The sequence below is a fragment of the Carcharodon carcharias genome, chromosome 21 (genome assembly GCF_017639515.1).
Source record: "Carcharodon carcharias isolate sCarCar2 chromosome 21, sCarCar2.pri, whole genome shotgun sequence".
Taxonomy (NCBI): domain Eukaryota; kingdom Metazoa; phylum Chordata; class Chondrichthyes; order Lamniformes; family Lamnidae; genus Carcharodon; species Carcharodon carcharias.
This window is the reverse complement of record NC_054487.1, coordinates 607,799-627,872: the sequence shown is the minus strand read 5'-3', so window position 1 is coordinate 627,872 and position 20,074 is coordinate 607,799. Positions and strand designations below refer to the sequence as shown.

General features: G+C 45.5%; 1 non-coding gene across 1 annotated transcript; it reads left to right on the top strand.

Moving 5' to 3' along the window:
• The first annotated feature begins 1,832 nt into the window (after positions 1–1,832).
• Positions 1,833–1,914, top strand: trnas-uga. Its single transcript has one exon. It is a non-coding gene; the product is annotated as a tRNA-Ser (tRNA).
• The last annotated feature ends 18,160 nt before the right edge of the window (positions 1,915–20,074 follow it).

The following is a 20,074-nucleotide window of genomic DNA, read 5'->3' as shown; positions in this document are numbered from 1 at the left end:
TTCATCTTGATACTTTTCTCTGTTACATTGTAATGTGAAGCTGCACAACCAATGTGTAAAAAGTTTGTGATGGGAAAAAATGTGTTCAACCCCTCGGGGGACTGAACCACATTGACACACAGAGAGGAACACACACAGACATGTACACCGAGAGTGACAGAGGCCTAAGGAGAGACAAAGAGCCAGAAAACAACGGTATCACCAAGTTGGCCAATGATTGTTCCGTATCAGGCTCCAAATTTAGTGAATGTTTGCAACTGAAATAACTTTTAGTAACACGGATGAGAAGAAGATTTATGATTAGTTCTGCAGACAGTTTGTAATTCATTCTCGGGATGTGGGTTTCGCTGGCTGGGCCAGCATTTATTGCCCATTCCTTTGTCCCTTGAGAAGGTGCTGCTGAGCTGCCTTCTTGAAACGCAGCAGTCCCTGTGGTGTAGGTACACCCAGGGTGCTGTTAGGAAGGGAGTTCCAGGATTTTGACCCAGCAACAGTGAAGAAATAGCGACATATTTCCGAGTCAAGATGGTGAGTGCCTTGCAGGAGAAATTCCAGGTTGTCGTGTTCCCATCTATCTGCTGTCCTTGTTTTTCTAGATGGTAATTGTCGTGGGCTTGGAAGGTTCTGTCTAAGGAGGCTTGGTGATTTCATACACATGTGATAACCACTCCCCTACAGAGCAATACCCGACAAAGCCAGAGGCACCTGCACACTATGTTAAACTGTGAGGTCCTGCAGCCGCACTTTGGGTCTTTGTTTTACAGAAATGGAATTCGGGTGGCAAATTTAGAAATATTGTCATCAAATTAATCTGGTGATGTCATCATAAAATGGCAGAGTGCGCGAGGAGACCATTTAAACCATCATATCATTATCAGCTTTTTACAATGTTCTTTCCAATTAGTCTCAATTTCCTTCACTTCCTCCATCATCCTGATCGTTTTTCTCCCTTTCAAGTCATTGTCCAATTCCCTTTCGAAAACTCTGAGTTAAGAAAAACAATATTGAAAGAGGTGCAGGAGCTGCTGCCGTGTCCATGCTCAGTGTGTGAAAATTAACAAAGTTTCCCTGACCCAATGACATGAAGAGTTAGGCTGGGGATTCTTACACAGCTTTCAAAAAAATTAAGTTCATTTCAAATGGAATTTGAAAAGGATTTTTAGTCTGATGAAGCATCTCCTTATTTTTCTTATTCGATCGATACAATCTAATCCACCTGTCTGTACAACCTGTTACAGAGGCTGTTATAGGAAAGAGGGAAAGGTTTGCTGCAGTTATACAAAGCCCTGGTTAGGTTACACCTGGAGGACTTTGTCTCGTTCTGGGAACGGCACCACATAAAGGATCAACATTGACCTTGAAAGTTTCAGAGGAGCCACATTGTTGAGGAGGGTGGGTCCTGGAAATTGAAAGTTGCACATCTGCATCTTGTGGCTCTATTTCACCACACTGTTCACTTCATGTTCATGTCTAACACACTCGATGCTGTTATTGGCTGAAAAAGTCTTCTGTGTTTGAACTAAACACGCTCCCACTCCTGGCCCTCCTCAGGGAATGTTGTTTTCTTGTTGCTGTGTGAACTGTCACCATGAACTGTTCCTGAAGTCTCTTTTCCCTGAGATCTACAAAATCCATCACTTCTCTTCCTCTTTCATTCTCTCTCTTTCATTCCCAGTTTGGGAGGGAGAACGAGGAGGGACAGTATAAATTGCAGGGTTATGGGGAAAAGGCTGGGTTGTTGCAGTGACAGGGTGGGAAGAAGACGCTTTTTCTCTGCTGTAAGTATTCTATGATTTCATATATGAAATATATATATTGCACTGTCCAGGTCTGTAGTCGTGGCCGAGTGGTTAAGGCGATGGACTTGAAATCCATTGGGGTTACCCCGCGCAGGTTCAAATCCTGCCGACTACGTTTTCCATTATTTCTGATTTTAACCATTGATCTCAGAAACAGTAAATGGAATCGACATTTTCGCAACACCTGTAATAGCCAAGATTGACCAATTGATGGCAGTGTAACCGTGATTGCTCACATCACATGAAGCAGGCGCTGTCTCAATTATTACTGCATTTGGCACTGTCTCTGTTCATATTAAATTAGACGCCGTCTCTGTTTCTATTACACTAGGACAGGTCTCTGATCATATTAGAGAAGGTCATCTCTCAGTTGTTTCTGTAATTGGCTCAGTCACAGTTGTGTATGCACTGGACGAGGGCCACAATACAGTTGGCACTATCTCAGTCATGACTGCACTGAAGCAGGTCTCGGCTAAAGTTACAATAAGCCATGCCCCAGTTGGCACTGCACTAGAGCTTGTCTCTGGTTATAGAAAACTAGAACATGTTTTTATTTGCATTTAGCAAGACTCTGTCTCAGCTATTAAACCAGTAGAACCTGCCACGTGTCTATCAAATTGGACTCTATCTCAGGTAATGCTGCACCAATACATTCCTCCATTCATATCACACAATTCCCTGTTTCTATTGTTATTGTCCAATACCATTACTCGCTTATTGCCGTACTTGTCCATGTCTCTGTTTTTATTAATCTCGTACCTTTGCCGGTATTTAAGTCACCAGACACTGCGTCAGATTATATTACAAAGAGCGCTGGATTATGTGAAGCTCCGCTAGACTGTGTATCCGTTTTCTTCTACTGGATCCGGTCTGTGTTATTACTACACTAGGCAGGTTCGAATTACACAAGGTGCTGTCTCAATTATTACTGCACTCTGCACTGCCTCACTTAAGTTCCACTAATCGCAGCCCTGCTTATAACACACTCAATCATGTCTGCATTTATATTCCGCTAGACCATTTCAGAACAAGTTACACTAGATTCTGTATCAGCCTGTATCACACACGACCTTGTCTGTCTTTTCAATTAAAATGAATCCTGTCTTTGCAGAGGCTTTGTCTTTGTACCTCTGTGTCTGCTTCTATTCCACTCTCACTTTCCCTGATTTTACTCCACGAGATCATATCTGTCTCTCTTACACTGGCGGCAGTCTCCGTTATTACGACTTAGACTCTCTCTAGGAAGCAATTACTCTAGGCCCTGTGCCTGTAATAACTGCCCTATTTCACTTGAAATTGATCCAGGCCCTGTATTCCCGTCTCCGCTATTATAGCAGTAGACCCTGTCTATGTTAATATAACACTTGTCCCCGTCCCTGTTATTCGTGCACTCGGTCACGTCTTTGCTTAAGTAATATTAGATGCTGTCTCGATTGTTACTGCACTTGTAATGTCTTTGCTTAAATTGCACTAGGCCCTGTCTCAGTAATTACCACACCAAACTCTGTCTCTGTTGTTATTTCACTTGTCTATGTCTCTATAAGGTGGATGTTGAGTTAGAAATGGGCCTCTGACTTTGGCCTAAAACTAGAAGTTTCCTATTGACTGGTTGTTCCGCGCAGTTGCTCATATTAATTTTCATTACAGCCAACAGAATTACATATGAGATATCGCCTTTTGTGTGTGTCTGTGTGAAAAGAAATCATGCTGCATCATTCTGCAAAGATAAAAGATTTATCTTCACCAGAATGTTTCAGCTTTTTTTATTTTCTCTTATTCAACCTGTAACTACAGATCGCCTAATATCGTAAATATTTATTGGGATTACATTCTGTTGTGCTTTTGTTTAGAATTTCATGTAATACTAACCATTTCTTTGCTAAGACGGGCATGTTTGTCAGCACACTTACTTAATGTCTGTCATCTCTCTACCTGAGACAGAGTCTAACTCACTGAAACTTATTGAACTCTCTCTCTCTCTCTCCCTCTGTCTCTCTGTCTCTGGGAAATTGCCTATTCATTTAAATCTCCGATTTTCTAATAACTCTTTTTTGAATAAAAAACTGAATAAAGAATAACTCCCCTACATTAACTTCAGTGATAACCTTCAGCCCACCTCCGCCCTCAGTGAACCTGTTAAATCCCAAAGTGCTTCCTGCATTTTAATTGCAGATAGTTTAATACTGCAACTATTTATATTGATAACTATTCGGTTGTTTTCCATTGTTTACAAAGTGATATCAGGCTGTCCATTTCGTTTCCAAGAATCGGCTTTTCTGTTCCCAATGATCAGTTAGAAAATTATTTATTATTATTTCACGGGACGTGGGCTTCGTTGGTGAGTCCAACATTTTTCTGCCCATCCCTAATTGCCCTTGAGAAGGTGATGGTGAGCTGCCTTCTTGAACCGCTACAGTCCATGTAGTACAGGTACACACACAGTGCTGTTAGGAAGGGAGATCCATAATTTTGACCCAGCGACAGCGAAGGAGCAGCGATACATTTCCAAGTCAAAATGGTGAATGACCTTGAAGGAAATTCCAGGTGGGGGTTTTCCCATGTATCTGTTGCCCTTGTCTTTCTAGATGGTAGAGGTCGTGGATTTGGAAGGTGCTGTCGAAGGAGCCTTGATGAGTTCCTGCAGTGCATCTAGTAAATGGCACACACTGCTGCTACTGTGCGGCGGTGGTGGAGGGAGTGAATGGTGAAGCTGGTAGATGAGCTGTCAACAATTGAGCGACTTTGTGCTGGATGGTGTCGAACTTCAAGTGTGTTGTTGAAGCTGCGCTCACCCAGGCAAGTGGAGATCAGTGGAGCTGCTATCAGACCTGCTGAGCTTTCCAGCGTTTTCTGTGTTTACCCCTGGGGTGATGTTCAGTGAGTTCAGAAATTGGTATCAGAGGGAATGGAGCAGAGAGAGAGGATCGCTGGGGTGATGTTCAGTGAGTTCAGGGAGGTGGTATCAGAGGGGATGGAGCTGATCAGGAATACAGTTCATTATCGAAGCAGATGGGAGAATGACAGGGTTAATGGATTTAACGGAAAAGGTGGAAGTGGAGAGTCAGTGTGTGTTTACTGGAATAAGCACCGTGTATGTGCTTATCAGAAAGGGGTGGGGCAGGGCGTGATGCGGGCTATGTCTGTTTGTGTATTTAACAGAAAATGCGAAGCCAGTGTCCCAGTATCCGATCGGCCCCAAGGTCTGGGAACAAGCCTCATGTTTATGGTTACTTGCGGCATAACGTTGAACCCCGTCTTTGGGCATTTTCGCAGTTTTGTCCCCCCAGGTATGTCCAAGAGACCTAAAGCTCTGTAATAATTTGCAGGAGTTGTACTTAATAATATATCAGTGCCAGACACGCCCCTGGAAACGCCCATTGGTTTGTGCTCCTTATTCTGCCTGTGTCATATATCTAGCCTGTGGCATCCCGACCTTCAAAGTGTTTAATCGGACAATGCAGAGGGATCTTTACCCTGTTTCTGACCCTGGCTGCACCAACCATGCATGGGAGTGTTGGATGGGGCATTGAAAAGGGTGTTTTCTGCTCCAATTTCCTGTCGTGTATCAACCTCCTTTGAAGCCGAACCCGACAGTTTGGAATTGCCAGACATGTGACTGTGACCGTCCAGAGTGAAATCACCGAGGTGACCCTCCCTGTTCAATCATTCCGCCTCGGGCAATTGCCAGAAACATGCAGAAGTAAATGTCTCCTTACAAGGATGGGGCGATGGGTGTAAACAGAACACCGACAGGAATGGTAAAACGGGGAGAAATGTGTAATAGGGAAAATGGAGCGGTGTCGATGGGCCTTGGAGAAAGGAATTCAGCAAAGTCACAGTTAGTTCACTTTTCATCCCAGATTTATTAGCAATTTCAGAGAATATTTTACAGGAAAGTTTAGTTTAAAGTTAACAGAAGTGAGAGAATTAGGGTGTCCGAGGGGAGACTGAGGGTGTCCAGGGGGAGACTGAGGGTGTCCATGGGCTGATTGAGGGTTTCTGAGGAGGAGTCTGATGGTGCCCAGGGGGAGACGGAGCGTGCCCAGGAGGTGATTGAGGGTGTCCAGGGGGAGAATGAGGGTATCCGTGGGGGAGGCTGAGGGTGTGCGAGGAGGAGTCTGAGGGTGTCCGTGGGGAGACTGATGGTGTCCACGGTGAGACTGAGGGAGACCAGGGGGAGAATGAGGGTGACAAGGTGGTTTATGAAGGTGTCCGCAGGGAGACTGAGGCTCTCCAGGGGAGAATGCTAGTGTCCGAGGGGAGACTGAGGGTGTCCAGGGTGAGATTGAGGGTTGTCCAGTGGAAGACAAAAGCTGTCCAGTTGGAGACTGAGGCTGTCCAGGGGCGAGACTGAGGGTATGCAGTTGGAGAATGAGCGAGACCAGGGGGAGACTGATTGTGTCCATGAGGAGACTGAGGGTGTCCGAGGGGAGACTGAGGGTGTCCAGAGGGGAGAATGAGGTTTGTCAGTGGGTGAATGAGGGTGTCCGAGTGGAGACTGATGGTGTCTAGGGGGAGACTGAGGGTATCCAGGTGGAGATTGAGGGTGTCCGTGGGGAGACTGTGGGTGTCCGACGGCGAGACTGATGGTGTTTAGGGTGAGACGTAGGTTGTCCGAGGGAAGAATAAGGGCGTCAAGGCGGAGACTGAGGGTGTCTGAGGGGTAGACTTAGGGTGTCATGGAGGGAGACTGAGGGGTCCAGGGAGAGACTGAGTTTGTCCAGGGGGAGAATGAGGGTGTCAAGGACGAGAATAAAGGTGTCTGAGGGGAGACTAAGGTTGTCTGTGGGGTGATTGAGGGTGTCCAGTTGAGACTGAGGGTGTCCAGGCGGAGACTGAGGCTGTCCAGGGAGGAGACTCCGGGTTTCCATGGGGGGAATGAGATTGTACAAGGGGGAGACTGTGGCTGCCCATGTGGGTGACTGTTGGGTTCAGGAGAGACTGAGGGTTTCCAGGGGGAGACTGAGAGTGTCCTGGGGGTGACTGAGGTTGTCCAGGGGGGTACCTGAAACTGTCCGGGGGGAGAATGAGGATGTCTGAGGTGAGGCTGAGGGTTTCCATGGAGAGACTGAGGGTGTCCAGGAGGTGATTGAGGGGGTCCGATGGGAGACTGAGTGTGTCCAGGTGCAGACTGAGGGTATCCGTGGGGGAGGCTGAGGGTGTCCGAGGAGTAGTCTGAGTGTGTCCGTGGGGAGACTGATGTTGTCCACGGTGAGAGTGAGGGAGACCAGGGGGAGAATGAGGGTGACAAGGTGGTTCATGAACGTGTCCGCAGGGAGATTGAGGCTCTCCAGGGGAGAATGCTATTGTCTGAGGGGAGATTGAGAGGGTCCGAGTGAGACTGAGGGTGTCCAGGGGGAGACTGAGGGTGCCCATGGTGGAGACTGCTGTGTTCACGGGGCGACTGATGGTGTCCAAGCGGGAGATTGAGGCTGTCCAGGCGGGAGAATTAGGAAGTCCAGGGGGAGAATGAGGGCGTCCGCAGTGAGAATGAGGATGTCCGGGGGAGACTGAGGGTGTCCAGTGGGAGACTGAAGGTGTCAAGAGGGTGAAGAAGGTGTCCGGGGGCAGACTGGGGCTCTCTAGGGTAGAATACCCATGTCCGTGGGGAGACTGAGTGTGTCCAGGGAGATATTGTGGGTTTCCCGGGGGTGATTGAGGGTGTTCAGGTGGAGACTGAGGCTGTCCAGGGGGAGACTGAGGGTGTCCGGAGGAATAAGAGGGTGTCCGAGGGGAGAATGTCGGTGCCCAGGTGAAGACTGAGTGAGTCAGAGAAGGGAATTTGAGGTTGTTCAAGGGAAGATTGACGGGGTCCGAAGGGAGACAGAGTCTGTCCAGGGGGAGATTTTTGGGTTCATTTGGAGACTGAGGGTTTCCAGGGCGAGATTGAGGTTGTCCAGGAGGAGACTGAGGGTGTCCAGGGGGAGACTGAGGGTGTCCATGGAGAGACTAAGGGTGTCCAGGGGGGGAAGACTGAGGGTCGTCAGGGGGAGAATGAGGTTGTCTGAGGGGAGACTGGAGGGGGGGGTCGATAGGGACTGAGGGTGTCCATGGGGAGACTGATGGTGACTGATGGGAGACTGAGGCGGTACAGCAGGTGACTGAGTGTGACAGAGGGGAGACTGAGGTTGTCCAGGGTGAGACTGATGGTGTCCAGGGGGAGACTGAGTGTGTCTATTCGGAGACTGAGGGTGTCCGAGTGGGAGACTGAGGGTGTCGACGGGAGAGACTGAGGGTGTCCAGGAGGAGAAAGAGAGTGTCTGGTGGGAGACCGAGGGTGTCTGAGGGGAGACTGAGGGGGTCCAAGGGGAGACTGAGGGTGTCCAGGGGGAGACTGATGGTGTCTAGAGGGAGAATGAGGGTGGCCAGTGGTAGACTGAGTGTGACCAAGAAGACACTTACTTTGTCCAGGGGGTTACTTAGGGGGTCTGATGGGAGACTGAGGGGGTCAAGGGGTGGAATGAGCGTGTCCAGTGGAGACTGAGTGGGTCCGGAAGGGGGAGTTTGAGGGTGTTTGAGGTGGTGACTGAGGGTTCAGGGGGAGACTGACGGTGTCCAGAGGGAGAATGAGGGTGTCAATTGGGAGACTGAGGGAGTCCGAGGAGGAGATGAGTGTGTCAAGAGGGAGACTGAGGGTGTCCGACGTGGTGACTGAGGCTGTCCAGCGGAGAATGAGGGTGTACGAGGGGAGACTGAGGGTGTCAAGGGGGAGACTGAGGGTTTCCAGGGGGAGAATGAAGTAGTCCAGCGGGAGACTAAGGGTGTACAGGGGGAGACTGAGTGTGTCCAAGGGGAGACTGAGGGTGTTCAGGGGCAGAGTGTGGGTGTACGAGGCAGAGTCTGAGGGTTTCCAAGGGGAGACTAAGGGTGTCCAGGTGGGAGACTGAGTATGTCTCGGGGGAGAATGAGAGTGTCCAGGGGGAGACTGATGGTGTCTGGGGGAGACTGAGGGTCTCCTTGGGGAGAATGAAGTTGTCCGAGGGGCAGTCTGAGTGTGTCCATGGGTAGGCTAATGGTGCCTCGGGGGACACTGAGGGTGTCTGAGAGAGATTCCGAGGGTGTCCAGGGGGAGACGGTGTCCGTGGGGGAGTCTGTGGATGTCCAGGTGGAGACTGACGGTGTGCATGGGGGAGACTGAGGGTTTCCAGGGGGAGAATGAAAGAGTCCAGCGGGAGACTGAGGGTGTACAGGGGGAGACTGAGTGTGTCCAAGGGAAGACTGAGGGTGTTCGAGGGAAGACTGAGGGTGTCCAGGGGGAGACTGAGTGTGTCCAGTGGGAGACTGAGGGTGACCGAAGGAAGACTGAGGTTGTCCAGCGGGAGACTGAGGTTGACCAAGGGGAGACTGAGGTGGTCCAGCATGAGACTGAGGGTGTCCGGGGGGAGACTGAGTGTATCCACTGGGAGACTGAGGGTGTCCGATGGGGAGACTGAGGTTGTCCAGGTGGGAGACTGCGGGTGTCCAGGGGGAGACTGTGGGTGTCCAGGGAGAGACTGAGGGTGCCCGGGGGGGGGAGACTGCGGGGGTCCAGGGGGAGACTGTGGATGTCCAGGGAGAGACTGAGGGTGTCCGGGTGGGGAGACTGCGGGGGTCCAGGGGGTGAGTGAGTGTCCGGGGGGAGACTGAATTTGTCCGGTGTGCAGAGTGAGGGTGTCCGAGGTGGAGACTGAGGGTTTCCGAGGGGAGACTGCGTGGGTCTGAGGGGGAGACTGAGGGTGTCCGAGGGCGAGACTGAGGGTATCCACAGGGGAGACTGAGTATCTATCCAACCTTTCTTCATAACCTAAATGTTTCATCCCACGCAACATCCTGGTGAATCTCCTCTGCACCCCCTCCAGCGCAGTCACATCCTTCCTATAATGTGCTGACCAGAAATGCACAAAGTACTCCAGCCGTGGCCGCACCAAGGTTCTGTACAACTCCAACATCACCTCCCTACTTTTGTAATCTAAGCCTCGATTGATAATGACAAGTTTCCCATATGCCTTTTTCACCACCCCACTAACATGCCCCTCTGCCTTCAGAGATCTATTGACAAAGACGCCAAGGTCCCTTTGTTCCTCAGAACTTCCTAGTGCATGCCGTTCATTAAATATTTCCTTGTCAAATTACTCCTTCCACAGTGTATCACCCCACACGTTTCAGGGTTAAATTCCATCTGCGACTTATCTGACCATTTGACCATCCCGTCTATATCTTCCTGTATCCCAAGACACTCAACCTCACTGTTAACCACTCAGCCAATCTTTGTGTCATCCGCAAACTTACTAATCCTACCCCCCCACATAGTCATCTATGTTGTTTATATAAATGACAAATAATAGGGGACCCAGCACAGATCCCTGTGGTATGCCACTGGACACTGGCTTCCGGTCACTAAAACATCCTTCTGTCATCAGCCTCTGCCTCCTGCAACTAAGCCAATTTTGAATCCACCTTATCAAATTACTCTGTATCCCATGTGCCTTTGCCTTCTTTATAAGTCTCCCATGTGGGACCTTGACAAAGGCTTTGCTGAAATCCATATCAACTTCATCGACTGCACATCATCTCAGTCCACAGTTGCCAACCCCCTTGCCCTGAGACTGTGCAATCAGAGGTTGCCGGGTGTAGATGGGAAAGTGGAAATCGAAACACAAAGTGGATCAGCCATGATCTTATTGAGTGGCAGAACGGGCTTGAGGGCTGAATGGTTTCCTCCTGCTCCTATTTCTTATGTTCTAACTGCTGATGACCCCTTCCATCACTTTACTGATGTTGGAGAGTAGATTGATGGGGTGGGACCTGTGCAAGAAGGACGGGTTGCATTTAAACTGGAGGGGCATCAATATCCTGGCTGCGAGGTTGGCTAGTGTCACTCAGGAGGGTTTAAACTAGTATGGCAGAGGGTTGGGAACCAGAACAATATGTCAGCAGGTGAAATAAAGGACTGGGAACCAGTGAATATGGCTAGTAGGACTAAGAGGTAGAGCAGGCAGGGAGAAATTACTGAACACAGTGGGACTGGGGGTCTGAAATGCATTTGTTTCAATGTGAGAAGTATAACAGGCAAAGCAGGTGAGCTTAGAGATTAGATTAGTACTTGGGACTATGATGTTATTGCTATTACAGAGACGTGGTTGAAGGATGGACAGGATTGGCAAATAAACGTTCCAGGATTTAGATGTTTCAGGCAGGATAGAATGGGATGTAGAGGAGATGGGGGAGTTGCACTGCTGGTTAAGGGGAATAGGCAATATGGGTAGAGCACCAGAATAGGAAGGGTGCAGTCACACTATTGGAGGTTTACTATAGGCCTCCCAATTGCCGGAGGGAGATTGAGGAACCGTTATGTAGGCAGATTTTGGAAACATGTAAGAGCAATAGGGTTGCTGTGGTGGGTGATTTTAACTTTCCCTATATTGAATGAGAATCACTTAGTGCTAGGGGTTTGGATGGTTCAGAATTTGTAAGGTGCATCCAGGAGGACTTCCTGAGACAATATGTAGATAGTCCAATTAGGGAAGTGGCAATACTGGACCTGGTATTAGGAAATGAACCCAGCCAGGTGGTCCAAGTTTCAGTAGGGGAGCATTTGGGGAAAAGTGACCATAATGCAGTAAGTTTCAAGGTACTGGTGGATAAGGATAACAGGAGGCTCGGGTTAAGTGCTTAATTGGGGGACGGCTAATTATAATAATATTAGGCAGGAACTGAGGAATCTAGACTGGAGGCGGATGTTTGAGGGAAAATCAACAACTGACATGTGGGGGGCTTTCAAACGTCAGTTGCTAAGAATTCAGGACCGTCACGTTCCTGCTAAGATGAAGGATAAGCATGGCAAGTTTCAAGAGCCTTGGATAACGAAGGATATTGTGAGATTAGTCAAAAAGAAAAGGGAAGCATTCGTAAGGGCTAGAAGGCTGGGAACAGATGAGGCCCGTGGAGAATGTAAAGAAAGTAGGAAGAAACTTAAGCAAGGAGTCAGGAGGGCTAAAAGGGGTCATGAAAAGTCACTGGCAACCAGGATTAAGGAAAATACCAAGGCCTTTTATACATATGTAAAAAGCAAGAGGGTAGCCAGGGAAAGGGTGGGCCCACTCAGGGAGAGAGGTGGGAATCTGTGTGTGGAGCCAGAAGAAATGGGAGAGATACTAAATGAATACATCTCATCAGTATTCACCGAAGAGAAGGACTCAGCGGTCGATTTGTCTAGGGAAGAGTGTGTAGATAGCCTGGATCATGTTGAGCTCAAAAAAGACGAGGTGTTAGGCGTCTTGAAGAATATAAAGGTGGTTAGGTCCCCAAGGACAAATGGGATCTACCCCAGAGTACTGAGGGAGGCAAGGAAGGAGATTGCTGGGGCCTTGACAGAAATCTTTGTATCCTCACTGGCTACGGGTGAGGTCCCAGAGGACTGGAGAATGTCCAAAGTTGTTCCATTGTGTAAGAAGGGTAGCAGAGATAATCCAGAAAATTACAGGCCGGTGAGCCTTACCTCAGTGGTAGGGAAATTATTGGAGAAGATTCTTCGTGACAGGATTTACTACCACTTGGAAGCAAATGCTCGTATTAGTGAGAGGCCGCATCATTTTGTGAAGGGGAGGTCGTGTCTCACTAACTTGATCGAGTTTTTTGAGGAAGTGACAAAGATGATCAATGGTGGAAGGGCAGTGGATGTTATCTACATGGATTTCAGTAAGGCCTTTGACAAGCTCCCTCATGGCAGACTCGTACAGAAGGTAAAGTCGCACGGGATCAGCGGTGAGCTGGCAAGATGGATACAGAATTGGCTTGGTCATAGAAGACAGAGGGTAGCAGTGGAAGGGTGCTTTTCTGAATGGAGAGCTGTGATGAGTGGTGTTCCGCAGGGATCAGTGCTGGGACCTTTGCTGTTTGTAGTATACATAAATGATTTGGAGGAAAGTGTAATTGGGCTAATTAGTAAGTTTGCAGACGACATTAAGGTTGGAGGAGTTGCAGATAGTGAAGAGGATTGTCAAAGGATACAATGGGATAAAGATCAGTTGGAGACTTGGACGGAGAAATGGCAGATGTAGTTTAATCCGGACAAATGCAAGGTAATGCATTTTGGAAGGTCTAATACAGGCCGGAATTATACAGTAAATGACAGAACCCTTAAGTGCATTGACGGGCAGAGGGGTCTGGCTGTACAGGTCCACAGGTCACTGAAATTGGCAACGCAGGAGGATAAGTTAATCAGGAAGGCATATGGCATGCTTGCCTTCATTGGCACGGGTATTGAGAATAAAAGCTGGGAAGTCATGCTGCAGCTGTATAGAATCTGGTCTGGAGGTTATTAACTATGAGGAGAGGTTGGAGAAGCTCGGATTGTTCTCACTAGAGCGACGGAGACCGAGGGGCGACTTCATAGATTTTTACAAAATTATGAGTGGCATGGACAGAGTAGATAGTCAGAAGCTTTTTCCAGGATTGGAGGGTCAATTACTAGGGGACATAGATTTAAGGTGAGAGAGGAATCTATAGAGGAGATGCGCGGGGCAAGTTTTTTTATGCAGAGGGTAGTGAGTGTCTGGAATTCGCTGCCAGAGGAGGTGATGGAAGCTGGTACGATATTGATGTTTAAGAGGCAGCTTGACAAATGCATGAATAGGATGGGAATAGAGGGATACGGACCCCGGAAGTGCAAAATGTTTTAGTTGACGGGCAATATGATCAGCGCAGGCTTGGAGGGCCGAAGGGCCTGTTCCTGTGCTGTACCATTCATTGTTCTTTCTTTGTTCTATTGCATTTTCATTGAAAAGACCTTCTCTAATACTCTGTCGAAAGTAACAGGACTGGCTCTTAGTCGAAACTCACCTGTGTTTTTTCTAACTTTCTCCAAACTGATTGTACTTCATAATTTTCTGAACAAAGATCCTTCATCGCTACTGTGCTATGTCATTCTTTACTATCAGGGTTACCCCTCCTTTTTTGCCATTCTGTCTGATGTTTGGAAGTGTCGTGCACACTTGAATATAATTACTGAACATTGTTCAGCGTGAGACATCTTTCTGTAATGGCTATTGGATCAGAATGATTTATCTCCCCCTTTGCCACTAAATCATCAATATTATTTTGGGTGCTTTTCCTATTCAGCTTTAGAGGTTTGAAATGCATATTTTACCGCTATTCTCTGCTTGGGCTGGGGTGAGATCCTAGCTATCAATCGGGAGAAGGGTATGGAGATATCAGTGCTGCCTTGAAAATAATCACTTCATGAAGTCAGAAATTGCCCGTTGTTCAATCAATCTTTTCAGTTTGAAAATATGTTGAACATGTTGACGCCAGATTTTGTAACAGTATGAAATCTTACATTATTCTATCAAGTATGTGCAGTTTAGATCTTCATATGTAATCCATTTTCAAACTAGCTGACTCCCCTCTTACTGGTTAGCTATTAAGCGCCCTTTAAATAGTCTCTGAAGGTATTGGCTGATATGGTATTTGTTCTTGTCTATTTGATTTATACTATGTTCCTGTGTTGGTTTCGAGGCTTTCTTCTCCTCCTTCACGTTTCATGTTATTATATCACGTTCTGGTGCGAATGACCTGTCTTATTTTGAAACTAAATATTCATGTTAAACACAAAAACAAGTGCCCTCAGCTTAAAGTTCGTTTTCCTTTCCCGTTACAAAGCGAAGAATTCTCACAGAATGTGTCAATTCAGGTGATTTTTCAGGGCGTCGGCACAGGAAGAGATTTCTTCTCACCCTCGCCCACACTAACAGTCGTTTATTTCCCCCAAGCCACTTTGTCCCCCTCTCTTACAGCTAACTTAACAGTGATTGTGATCTTATGTCGAGGAAGATATGACCTCTCCAGATGCATCACATACCACCTGGTGTCTATGGCGGTGACTGGTCTCCTGGTCATTATCAGCACTACAATATTGAACCGGATTCCTCGTATCTATTTCCCATTGATTTTCCTGTCCATCACGTCAGTATGCAGTTTTCGTTCTGTTGTAACCTATGCAGCTATTGACAGTTCCGCTTGGTTAACGGTGGCTTTCACCTTTGATAGATTTGTGGCCATTTGCTGCCATCAGTTAAAAATCAAATATTGCACTGAGAGGACAGCGGCCCGGGTCGTAATGATTGTGTGCGTCCTTAGTTGCATCAAAAATACTTTCCTGTATTTCACACATGAACCATTGACCATAATCAACAACGTACCTTGATTCTGCGGCATAATATCAACATTCTATACCTCACCTGGATGGGTTGCATTTTGCTGGATTCATTGTATTGTATTGCCTCCCTTTTGCTCTGATTTTACTGCTGAACGCTTTGACTGTCAATTATATTCTATTAACCAGTAGAGCCCGAAAGAGGTTTCGGACCCCGAGCAATGGAGAGGACCAGAGTGACCCAGAGTGGGAAAACTGGCGCAAGTCCTTTGTTTTACTCTTCGCCATTTCATGCAGTTTCATCTTTTTTACATATATTGTTTTTTTTATAACAATCCTCTACTTCCAAGTTGTAAATGCCACTTATTTCTCAGGTTCAAATTACAGTGAGTCTACATTCATTCTCGATGAAAACGGATATATGCTTCAGCTCCTGAGTTGTTGCATAAACACATTCATTTATGCAGGGCCTCAGAAAAAAATCAGGGAGGAGATAAAGAATGGGGCGAAATATCCACTGCGTCTAATTCCTAAATTAGTCAAAAGACGAATATAGTTAGATCAAACATTAATTGAACATCGTAGTCCACCATATCTTCGTTGTATCTATGTCACACACGGGCTCCCCTCCCAGCTACATCTTTACTCTTTTTGTGATCCTTACCTACTTTGTGAGTGTGAGAATATTTAATAAACGCCGTGTCCATTCAGTGTTGTTGCCGGTAGTCAGCAAGTTTCCAGCTGTCTTGCCCATTAGACTCAGGCCTGATGCACTCCTATCAATCCCTATTGACCACTGAGCATCTCACTTTAATGTGGGAGGCGTGGAGTTCTCCTTCGGACAGTCAGTGGATGCCAAAGTTTAGCTGTTTAATGATGTGACCTTCTGGGAACAGTTTGGATCTTAAGTGTCGGATATGCTTTGAAGTTTGAGCAACTAATTTCCTCATGCATCTGTTCTCTTTCACTAGGCTTTGCCGTCACAAGCATACCCCTGTGTCTATAAACATGGAACAGAGGATTTTTGTACGAAAAAGACAAATCACCATCCACTTAATCTGCTACTCTTTCCAACACCAACTAAATAAAATGAAAAGGGGCCCAAAATTAAACAAAAATAAATCGGGAAAAGATTGTATCAAATTAATCCATGGTATTAACTGCACTATCAAGTATATACTAATGGTGATAAAAGCAAAATACTGCAGATGTTGGAAATCTGAAACAAAAGCAAAAAATGCTGGAATAGCTCAGCAGGTCTGACAGCATCTGTGGAGAGAAAGACAGCGTTCACATTTCAGTCCGTATGACTCTTGTTCAGAGCTCTGAAGAAGAGTCAAAAAGAAACGAAACGTTAACTGTGTCCTCTACACAGATTCTGTCTGACCTGCTGAATTTTTCTGCATTTTTTGTATATACTTCCAGTGCTTTCGCTTACACCATCCTGAGATTCTTATTATGCAGCTGTTAACTAATCATGGAAATGAATCTCTACCACTTCGTCTGCAACAGCCTGAGACATTAGGACAACAAGATGCCAGCGCTGGAGAGTTATTGGAACCATATAGCCAAAGTTCGCTGCTTCGTCCAGGCTAAGCTGTACTTATCACATATCATGTCTCAAATTACTCACACGCTCATACCCAAAACTGTTTTCTCTGAATGGGTCGTGTCTAATTTGCGTTTCCAGAATCAATATTAACGACTTATATTGTATTTCCACACAGCCTGCTCCGAATATAGAGGGCTCAGTGAAATATTGTTTAAGCAGATTCTTTTTGATTTTAACCCACTCAAGTTTTGTCCGTTTACTCCGGTTATTTTGTTAGGGGCGACCTACAATGTTTGACCTGAACTAGTCCCATTAGTATTTTAGAAACAACTTAATCTATGCCATTGCTCGACCTGCTCTTTTAAAGGAGGACAGCTTCAAGTAGCATTAGGTTTCCTCCAAGTCAAATAAATCCATCCCTTTAATTATTCTCCTCACTCTCTTCTGTGTTCATTCAGTAGCTGCAATCTGCTGTAACCTATAGAATTTTGCACATCAATCTGAAATTCATTGCATACATAACCCATAACCTGGCAGGATTATGTCATTATCTCTCTTCAATATTGAACTTTGAATGCGCCTCAATGCTTGGTTCTTATAGTCATTGTTATGATACATTCAATTTGTCATCAATCAGAAAACATACAGCTCCCATTTTCCAGGCACACTAATTTATTTTGCCTTTGTGTTCCAAGTCTCTTCTCAGATTTCTGCACTTCATGTGAAATAATTTGCCTTTCTCTGCAGTGAATTTCATCTGCCGCTGCTCTGTCCAGTATCTAAGTCATATCATCGTCCTTTACTTAATCCTGTTCAACATTACGATCAACCATCTTCATCAGCTTTACATTTTTCAGCTGAAAATATATATTTTTTATTCTCCTCTAGGCACCAAATTCGAGATTATTAACAGAGACATTAAACAACGCTGCCCAATTAGATTGTTGTAAGACATACTGACAATACAGAAACCAATCTCTCCATTCATACACATGAATTTATAATATTGATTCCATCGACATTAATTAATGTATCACCTAACAGTGGCATCAGCGCACCTGGATATACAGATCTCTATTCCTTCACTCTGGACATGCATTTTAGTGTTTGATCTGTTTTCGTTCGTTTCCATTTACTTAAGAAAGTTACTTGTTCTTATTATTTCATTGTTAATTTTTCTCCTGGCAACATAATATCCAAGGTTACTGTAGAAGGCAAGCTTTCTAAAAGCATGAAATGCAATCATTGTCAACTATTGTATTGGTTGGTGAAAACACACATTCACTAATAATACTAAACAGTTATATGAATTACTGCAAATGATTGTCTACATTTATATTTAGTTATATACAGTTATATGAATGATTGTATAATATTATCTTCTACACATTGAAATATAAAGTACACCAATTACTTACTTATATTTAACTTAAATAACGATATGCATGGACAGTGGAGGAGATAATGACAAAGCGAAAACGAAGAGTCTATTGGTGAAGTTTGTGGGAAAGGAATACCATTCAGATGACTAAAAGGAGCGCCATTGCTTTTTAAACTTTGCAGCTTTCATGGGTGATCTCCAGTTCTCCATTCCTCCGACAGTGTCACCGCTCAAACTGATTCTTTCTCCATCCTGTTGTGTTAATGTCAATGTTGCTGGGTTTCTACTTGAAAACTACCTCCTCTTCAACGGAAGGCGGAGAATTTAGTGCTTTCATTCTGATGCTTTCACTTCCGCAGCCCAGGTTCAATTTCCAGACAGGGAAATCCTTTTCCTTCCCGCTGTGTGAACTGTCACAATGAACAGGAATTCCTTGCAGATGAATTTAGGCCGGGCAGAGTCTGTGGAGTGAGAAACAGAGTTAACCTTCCAGTTGGTTGATCTTTCAACAGAGCTGTAAAAGTCAGGGATGTTACAGGTGTAAAACAAGTCCAGAGGCATAGGGAGGGGAGTGAAAGCACAAAAGGGAAGGAATGTCATAGGCTACAGAGAGAAACTGACTAAAGTGTTGAGGGTGCAAAATGAGATTGGGAATGGGACAGATTTTTCTTCCTGTTGTTCAGACTGGGACAAAAGTCACTCCTGATTAACCAATGATAAAGAGCAGATCATGTGTTTTTGGTTGAAGGATAAACAGTGACCAGGCCACATGGCTGTAAGATGCTGTCTTCAACATACGTGAATCTGCAGATTTAGATAATGGTCTTTAACCAGGGATCTTATCACGTGTTAGGTAAAGAGGATAAGCACTGCACTGCAGAAACAAGAGATAACCGCAAAGCTCAAAGGCCTCACTGAAATGTTAAGCGGTGACGTCATGCAGCAGCACTTTGGGTCTTTGTTTTGAAGAAATGGAATTCGGCTGTTCTCATTAGGAATGCTGCAGACAGACTGATCAACAAGGTCATCATCAAATGGCACAGAACGGTATGAGGTATTTTGGTCCAACGGATCTACGTCAGTTTTCTACAAAGAGATTTATAGTAACCTGAATTTCTTTGTCTCTATCCATAACCCTGATTTTTTCTCCCCCTTTCAAGTCTTTGCCCAATTCCATTTGAAACCTCTGAGTTGAGAGAAACAATATTGAAAGAGGTGCAGAAGCTTCTGCAGTGTCAGCACAACGTGTGAAAATTAACAAAGTTTCCCTGATCAATTGACATGAAGAGTTGGATTCCAATTCTTTTTTACAGTTATTGAAATTTTTAAAATAGTTGATTTCAAATCGAATATTCGAAAAAAAGTTTATTCAGAACAATCTCCTCATTTTGCTCAGTCGATATATACAATCTAATTACCTTTTACCAACATTTCGTTGAATAAGCACACACAGTCACACAGGAAAAAGAAACACCATTTGAAACATCGAAATAATTGAATATTGAAATTAAAAAAATGTTACTACTAGAGATGCTTTCTGTGTGTTACCAAGTGAAGGATGGTCTGATTAACTGACAGATTTGGTTCGAGTTTCCCAATGACCGATTCCTGCTCCTTTGCTTCTGTTCAATTTTGGTGGCAACAGCAGTGAAGGAAACGAAGCCTAGTGGTACTTAATGAAGTAGCGTGGCCGAGCATTCTAAGGCGCTGGATTTAGGCTCCAGTCTCTATGGTGGAATGTGCACGGAATCTTCCGGTGGTGAGAGTAGGGTTAGTGGGCACATGGGGCACAGAAAGAAAATAAATGAGATTGAATGTGCGCAGGGTATGTGAGAGGCAGCCATAGGATACAGCGAAAAGGGCAAGAAATGAGGTCGAACAGGTAAAGGGTTAATGCTATTTTATTTTTATAAATGCCCTCAGTTATTTAATTAATTTCCAAATAAGGTTAAGTGGATAATTCGCCGCGTTCTTTAACTCCTCTCTGAATTTACTCTGCGTCGCTGCATAAATACACGTGTTGGTGCAACAGCTAAAAAGTTGCAGCAAGTACCCGCTTTCTTGCAGAATGAACCTTGGGTCAGTGAAATCAGAGCCTGCGAAATAATTACCGCTTGAAAATCGCACATACAGTAAATTTATAACATAGGTCATCCATAACAGGATAAAAGTGCCTGAAATAGACAGCAGCAAAACAATGGACTTTCTTC